Source organism: Calidris pugnax, unplaced genomic scaffold (assembly GCF_001431845.1).
Source record: "Calidris pugnax isolate Ruff unplaced genomic scaffold, ASM143184v1 scaffold135, whole genome shotgun sequence".
Taxonomy (NCBI): domain Eukaryota; kingdom Metazoa; phylum Chordata; class Aves; order Charadriiformes; family Scolopacidae; genus Calidris; species Calidris pugnax.
Genome location: NW_015090961.1, coordinates 1,036,760 through 1,043,707, shown reverse-complemented (window position 1 = coordinate 1,043,707; position 6,948 = coordinate 1,036,760).

The following is a 6,948-nucleotide window of genomic DNA, read 5'->3' as shown; positions in this document are numbered from 1 at the left end:
CGGCTCCGCCCCGCCCCGCCTCCGCCCGCCCCGGCCCGGGCGGGCCTGCAGGGAGCGGGCCGGGAGGGAAGGGGCAGCCTGTGGGGCTGAGCTGTTGCTATGAGGAAAGGAGCCGGTTGTGGGGCTGAGCTGTGAGGGAAGGGGCAACTTGTGGGGCCAGGCTGTGAGGGAAGGAGCCGGTTGTGGGGCTGAGCTGTGAGGGAAGGGGGTGGTTGTGGGGCTGAGCTGTGCTAGGGGGAAAGGAGCCGGTTATGGGGCTGAGCTATGAGGGAAGGGGCAACTTGTGGGGCCAGGCTGTGAGGGAAGGAGCCAGTTGGGGTTGAGATATGAGAAGGAGCCAGTTGTGGGGCTGAGCTGTGAGGGAAGGGGCAGCTTGTGGGTCTGAGCTGTGCTAAGAAGGAAAGAGTTGGTTGTGGGGCTGAGCTGTGAGAGAAGGGACAACTTGTAGGGCCAGGCTGTGCTATGAGGGAAGGGGCTGGTTGTGGGGCCCAGGCTGTGAGGGAAGGAGCCGGTTGTGGGTCTGGTTTGTGAGGGAAGGAGCCGGTTGTGGGGCTGGGTTGTGAGGAAAGGGGCAGCTTGTGGGGCCAGGCCATGAGGGAAGGAGCCAGTTGTGGGTCCAGGCCGTGGGGGAAGGAGCTGGCTGCCCCAGCATGGGGCCGTCTTTCCTCCCGGTGCTCCCTCTAATCTGATCTCCTCGTGGTAATTCTCCCGGCCCAGCTGTCACCTCTCCCCCCTCCTATTTTTATAACCCCAATCGCTTTAAGTGTCCAGCGAGAGGCAAATACAGGGGGCTCGATGGCTGCCTGGGACCGGGGCTTGAGGGGTAGACGACATCCCCACACTCTCCACAGATCAGTGGGGTGAAGGTGTCTCCAGCTGGGGTGTCCCAGGAAGGGGGGAGCAGCGGGCTGCCCTCCATCACACCTTCCACGTCCCCCCCTAGCACTGTGTGACTGAATAAAAGCCATCTGTAAAAACCCCCGCCGGGCGCCGCGCTGGGGACAGGCACCTCCTGGCGAGGCCTCCCGGCCGCTGCCGAGCAGGCTGCACACACGGGCAGAATGAATAAATATAAACCCAGCTGTTTATCTGCAGAGCACACCCAGCCCAGACCCATCCGGACAGACAGGCGGGCGGACGGACAGACAGACAGACATCCTCCCACAGACCTGCGCTGACACCAGCCTGGGCACACACGGGGCTGTGGGACCCTCCGTGCCACCCTTACGGTGCGTGTGGGTGACATAAACCCCCTCAGAAAGCGCCAAAGGAGTTTGTGTATTCACAGGGCGCCCGCCGGGAAGCTCTTCCAGGCCCTCCCTCCTCCGGTGTTTAAAAGCTACCTCTTATTTTTCCGGCCTGCCTGTAGTCACAGGCAACCTACCCCCCCGTGGTCCCGTGCCAAGGCTTTCAGCAGCTCATCTCCTCCCGCGGGGCGTACCCTGGGACACATCCACACGCCGCTCTCCTTCTGCTGCCCTTAGCTTTTGTTTTGCCAGGCTATGCACGCCGCTTTCCTCATCTCTTTTTTTTTTTTGGTAAGGCGAGCCCACAGCCTCTTTCATCACACTCTGCAGCCCCTGTTTAGCGCTGCCAGCAAAAACCACATAAACTGAGGGGCTGGGGAGAGAGGGGGGCAAAAGCACCCTGCACTGCAGCGGGTTTTACTGAACCCCCTTCCCCGGGGGAAGCAGCCAAAGACTCAGAGCTTTGTGTGCCATTGGGGCCACCCCATCGCTAGGGCAGCACCATCAGCCTCACCCCGGAGGGACGGTGCACACCAAGCAACCCGGTGTGGGGAAAAAACAAACCACCCTTCACCAAAATCGAGCCCTGCACGCTGCGGCACAGCTCTCCTAATGCCAGGAGATTTATGCGCCTTGTTTGCAGAAAAGTTAATTTTAAGCGCGGTGGAGTCGCTCGCTCAAGGTCACAACGTGAATAAAAGCAATTCCTGCGCCAGGAGCTGAACAAAGGCACCCCAGGCTCCGGCCACGGCTCTGCTCGCTGTGACACAGCAACAGTACTGCAAGAAAGCCCCGTGCACTGAGACACAAACACGGGAGCCCTTCTCATGTCATGGCTGGCAGCGGTGCCACGGCATTAATCTATCCCCAGGCCGTGGCTGCACCACACGTAGCAGTTTGTAAGACGTAATTAGATGGGTATAATTCAATAGATTTGATGGCTGCGGTGCCAGGGCACCCGCCGTCACCCATACGTGGCCCGGTGGTGCTGGGTTCAGGAGGGTTTTACTCACTGGAGCCAAACGTGTGTGTGCATTCCTGGCTCCCTGCTCACCCGCGGGTGCCCCGGAGTCACCCCTGTTATCTAATTGTGTGAGGAGTCACCGGCACTGAGATTCAGAGTGGGTATTAAAAAAAAAAGCTAAGGATGTTTGGTAAACTGTGAAAGATTCACTTTCCTGCTATTTTGGACTATTGTTTTGCTTGAAAAAAAAAAAAAATTGTTTTGAAGGTTTGTTGTGGTGGTGGGAAATCTCACTTCCTCTGGGTTCTGTCTGCTCTCCCTTCCTCCTTCTTCCCTTATTAAAAGGGAAATTTAAGAAGGGAGAAAAGAACAACCAAATGTCAGCCCCGGTTTTAGAATAAAATTTTCCTTTCAGATCAAGCTGCCCTGACTTCAAGGAACATGAAAATTCTTGACAAAGAACATGGTAGTTATTAAAAACCCCATTTATTGATAAAACACCTGAGCTGTGCTGTGCCCAGAGCACGGACAAGCTTCAACCATGGGTCCAGGGGAGCAGCTCTCACACAATGGCAAAATATGCCCACAAAAGGATCAGCTGTGGCTGCAGGTCTTGTACTACCTATAGAAGCGTTGCTACTTATATGTAAAAGACTTCATGATTAAGCTGTAGGCATCATCTTGTGACTTAAATCTGTTCCCTCCTTTGGCCTTCCAGATGTTGTCCTGCAGCTGTGCCCAGTGACACGCAGGAGACCCAGCTCCACCTGACCGTGCCTCAGTTTCCCCTGTGCGTCGCGAGGGACCCAGGACTCCTCCGGGAGAGGTACCACGGAAATGCCCATGAATACCTGAGCCGTGAGTGACACAGGGTTTAATGATGTGAACACTTCTGGGTGAGGCAGCGGCACGTTACCCCTGGGGCCGTTTGTAGTTTGCAAGGTCATTCCCCCCCTTCCCCGCACCGTAGCTTCAGGGTGTTGGGAAGACGGACCGGTCTCACGGGGTGCTGCCTGCCCCCCCGGCTTTCCAGCCCCTTGTGAGACAAGGGGATGAGGAGTCTTTCTCTCAACCCTGCAGCTCTCACACAATGGCAAAATATGCCCACAAAAGGATCAGCTGTGGCTGCAGGTCTTGTACTACCTATAGAAGCGTTGCTACTTATATGTAAAAGACTTCATGATTAAGCTGTAGGCATCATCTTGTGACTTAAATCTGTTCCCTCCTTTGGCCTTCCAGATGTTGTCCTGCAGCTGTGCCCGGTGACACGCAGGAGACCCAGCTCCACCTGACCGTGCCTCAGTTTCCCCTGTGCGTCGCGAGGGACCCAGGACTCCTCCGGGAGAGGTACCACGGAAATGCCCATGAATACCTGAGCCGTGAGTGACACAGGGTTTAATGATGTGAACACTTCTGGGTGAGGCAGCGGCACGTTACCCCTGGGGCCGTTTGTAGTTTGCAAGGTCATTCCCCCCCTTCCCCGCACCGTAGCTTCAGGGTGTCGGGGTGCTGGGGAGACGGACCGGTCTCATGGGGTGCTGCCTGCCCTCCCTCTTCCTACTTCTGCTGGTCACGCTATTTCTATTTCTAGTCTTTTTGGCTTTTGCTTGTGAGACAAGGGGATGAGGAGTCTTTCTCTCCAACCCTCAAGTTTTTTTGGCTTTTGCTATTCCAACCTCTCCCCCGTCCCACCGAGGGGAGCAAGTAAGTGACCTGGTGGGGGCTTTGCTGGGTCATCCCCTCTCCACCCTGGAGGTTTCTTAAGTCTCCCTTGGACTAAAATACACCCATGTGAACATCAAGCCACTCTCTGCTGATGTAGTTACGCTACGTACACCACTGATAACTGTTCTTGATACCTGCGTGTGTCTATAAAATCCCTAATACTGATATATTTATATTACATTTATTACCTTTCCAAATCATTTCCCTGCTTCGCTCAGTACGTCACCGCTTGGCAGCTGGTTCCCTGGCCAGTCAACCACGTCACCTGATACCAACAGCAACAATAATTACTCACTCGTTTCGGGCTGACACCTTTCACCCGTTCACAGGTACCGAGCATTATTCAGCCACACCTTCCTGCACCCCTGCCCTCTCCCGGCAGGTCCCCCCTCTCCCTTCTGTGGGTTCACGGGCTTAGCTGTGGGTCAGCGAGGCAGCTTCCCCAGGGGCACATGGTGGCATTGGAGCTAAATGTCCCAACAGTGGTGTACAAAGCTCTGGGATCTCAATGTCTCTGGGATCTGCAGCAGCAACTCGCTGCTCCTGGAACTGCATCTCCCTGGTACCCACCATGGTTGCATCAAGCCTCCCAGACAGGAGGGCCACCAGCCCCACTCCCAGAGCTGGTGACAAGAGAGCAGTAGGCCATCAGGAACTGCCACACAACAGAGCTGACCCCTGATCTGGGGCTCCGTGAGGAACCAGGGCTCCATCCCATGGGTGCTTCATGACCCTGTGCCCCAAGACAGTATCTCAGGCCTCATTCAAGGAAAAAAAAATTAAGGGTCTGTAACAGCATAATTAATGTCCACTGCTTACCTTCATACTGTCTGCCTGGAATAATTTGGCTGAGTCATTGCCACCAGAGATATGACACCGCCCTTCACCAAGGGACAAAAACCTCTGCCTTGTCCCTCAGCAGTTTGCTTTTTGGTCCAACTTTGGCAGGCTTCGGCGTCTGGTTCTCCTTCTGTCTTTCTCTGACATTAAAGAGTCCTTTAGTGCTGAGTGATTTCTCCTTCTGATGGTACTTACACTCTGACATCAAGACACCTCTCAATTTCCTTGATAAACTGAGCAATTTGGGCTCTTGAAGCCTCTCCCCGCGAAGCACTTTCTCCAGCCCTGGTGGCGTTGTGCTGGCTTGTGTCTGTGCGTGCCCACGTACTGGTGTGTGTGTGTGGATGGAAGTGTGGGAGCAGGAGCAGCCTCCCACGCACCGACACGTGCACACGCAGGAGTGGGCACATTAATCTGTCCCCAAATGCACGCAGAGGTTTGTGCAAGCCCCTTAGCTCACATCCCTGGGGACCTGATGAGCATCCCTGGGTGCTCTTGACCCGTTCTTCTGCCCCTGTATGTTAACCCTCACCCCTGGGGGAGCAGGGTGGACTCGGGGCCATCCCTCCCAAGCCACCTCCTCCCTTTTAATCCTCCCCCCCAAGCCATGGAGAAGGATGAGGGCAGGGAGGGTGAGCCCCTGCAGTCTGTGACCCAGCTGGCACCCACCCCCTTCAGTGGGTGCTATTGCTTTAATTAGTTAATGCCCAGCCAGCACCTGGTGAGCTTCCCTAGAAAATCCTTAGAGAGAGGCAAGGTGTTAATTACTGTTATTATAATTCTAATGGCACTGCCTGCATTTCTGATCTCCGCTGAAAGAGACTCTGTTGCTGAGTGTGGGACTGGGGAAGAGGAGCTGCACTGTGTCCTCAGCACAAGAAGAACATGGACCTCTTGGAGCAGGGCCAGAGGAGACCACGGAGATGCTGCAAGAGCTGGAGCCCCTCTGCTGGGGGGGGTGGGGGGGGCTGAGAGAGTTGAGATTCAGCCTGGAGAAGAGAAGGCTCCGGGGAGACCTTGGAGCCCCTTCCAGTCCCTAAAGGGGCTCCAGGAAAGCTGGGGAGGGACTCTTGGTCAGGGAGGGCAGTGATAGAACAAGGGGGAAAGAGGGGAGACGGAGCTGAGCTGTGGGGAAGAACTTGTTTGCTGTGAGGGTGGTGAGAACCTGGCCCAGGTTGCCCAGAGAAGCTGTGGCTGCCCCATCCCTGGAGGGGTTCAAGGGCAGGTTGGAGGGGGCTTGGAGCAACCTGGTGTGGTGGGAGGTGTCCCTGCCCAGGGCAAGGGGTGGAAATGGATGGCCTTTAAGGTCCCTTCCAACCTGAACCATGCTGTGATTCTATTATTCTTCTGCTTCCCTTTTCCTCTGTAGAAGGTTCCTCTAAAATGCACACAGCAGAGCTGTTGGGGAGAACAACCTGCCATGACCCCAGCCAACCCTGCTCAGCCCTTCCCACGCTCCTGTGTTTGGTACCACACCTCCTTAGGTGCCCCACCACGGACTCACTGTCAGGGATGTGACATCCCATCAGCCGCTCCCATGCGAAGTCCATCACCTCACCTCCTGCAGCACTTTCACCTAAATCCACTGAATTCCCCCCAGAAATGGCCAAGGAGCACTTCTATGTTGTTGGCTGTGGTGGAGATAACCTCCAGCAGAGAGACAATGACAAATATTTGGGGACACAAGGCAACATTGATGATATGTGAGGCCACCACAGCTGCCAACGAGAGGAGTAGACCTCTGCATGGCTCAGCAGCCCCGTGCTAGGATTAATTTGTTAATTAATTTCCTTCACCAGCCCAGATGTCTGGCTGGTAAAATGCTATGGGATGGACCCTGCACTAGATGCCAGGGACAAAAATCACCAAGAAATCATAGAATGGTTTGGGTCAGAAGGGACCTTGAAGATCATCTAGTTCCACCCCCCTGCCCTGGGCAGGTACACCTTCCCCCAGACCTGGTTGCTCGAAGCCCCCAACTCTTCATGCAACCCAAGAGGAGGTGTCTGGAGAGAGGAGATGACACCAAAGGTCATCTCAGTGACCCAACTTGAGATCCCTGGGGTGGGGGCACCCCACAACATCCATGCTCCTCTCCCACACCCAGCTGCCTCTGCCAGCACACGGAGAACCTCACACCTTCTCTCAGCACGTTTTCTCCTGCTGCTGAGA